This window comes from Scyliorhinus torazame, chromosome 6 (assembly GCF_047496885.1).
Source record: "Scyliorhinus torazame isolate Kashiwa2021f chromosome 6, sScyTor2.1, whole genome shotgun sequence".
NCBI classification, from domain to species: Eukaryota; Metazoa; Chordata; class Chondrichthyes; order Carcharhiniformes; family Scyliorhinidae; genus Scyliorhinus; species Scyliorhinus torazame.
In genome coordinates this window covers 288,721,564-288,722,562 of record NC_092712.1, presented here as the reverse complement: position 1 = coordinate 288,722,562, position 999 = coordinate 288,721,564, and the positions used below count along the sequence as shown (strand labels likewise).

At 45.2% G+C, this 999-nt stretch overlaps 1 non-coding gene across 1 annotated transcript; it reads right to left on the bottom strand.

Annotated features, from left to right (window-relative positions):
- Positions 1–544: 544 nt before the first annotated feature.
- Positions 545–621, bottom strand: trnat-cgu (transfer RNA threonine (anticodon CGU)). Its single transcript has one exon. It is a non-coding gene; the product is annotated as a tRNA-Thr (tRNA).
- Between the last annotated feature and the right edge of the window lie 378 nt (positions 622–999).

Here is a 999-nt window from a genome sequence, read left to right as displayed (position 1 = left end):
CCTAGTTGTCTGAAACTTTATCTGATTCTTTGGGATGTTTTTGTTTCTGCAGCCCCCTTGTCCTAACCAGCTTTTCTTCTGGCAGAGTTGAGAGATTTTCACTCTCTGGCTTATTATCTTCAACTTCTATATTCAGTGAAAAACACAATCGTAAAAGCCTTCCTAAAGGTGCCCCCAGTTGCTAAGCAACAACATTTACACCATAACCCTCTCTAAGCACAATCATAGAATTAACAGTGCAGAAGGAGGGCATTCAGCCCATCGTGCCTGCACCAGCCCTTGGAAAGAGTGCCCACACCTCCACTCTATACCCGTAACCCAGTAACACCACCCAACCTTTTTGTTTTGGACACTAAGGGCAATTTAGCATGCCAATCCACCCAACCTGCACATCTTTGGACTGTGAGAGGAAACCCACGCAGACACGGGGAGAATGTGCAGACTCCACACAGACAATGGCCCAAGCTGGGAAACGAACCTGGGAGCCTGGAGCTGTGAAGCAACTGTGCTAACCACTGTGCTACCCTGCTGCCCATAAACAAAGAGCAGGTACCGCTGGGATTCAAACCCAGGATCTCCTGTTTACGAGACAGGCGCTTTAACCAACTAAGCCACGATAGAAGCATAGTTTACAGTGAGCAAATCCCAACACAATTAAACACCTTTGTCCAGCATGAATCTAACTGCAGGTTTACTCTTTCTTACACAGAAACATGAAATTGAACCCATTTAAAACAATACCTTATTTCTCACATTTAGCAATAAAAATATAGATCACTTAAAACTACTTCTGTTTTCCTGACACATGCCTAGTCAAATCCAACAATGATTTTACGAAGGGAAGGTGGAACCGTGGATATCCTGCCTGTCTTCAACCCCTAACCCCATTCAGGCCCCTCAGTGGCCAATTAAAGGCCATTTAATTGCACTTTCTGTCCAGTTGCATTTTTGAAGCTGGCAAGAGGTGTCCAGGGGTGTATTGTGGAGGGTGGATACCCA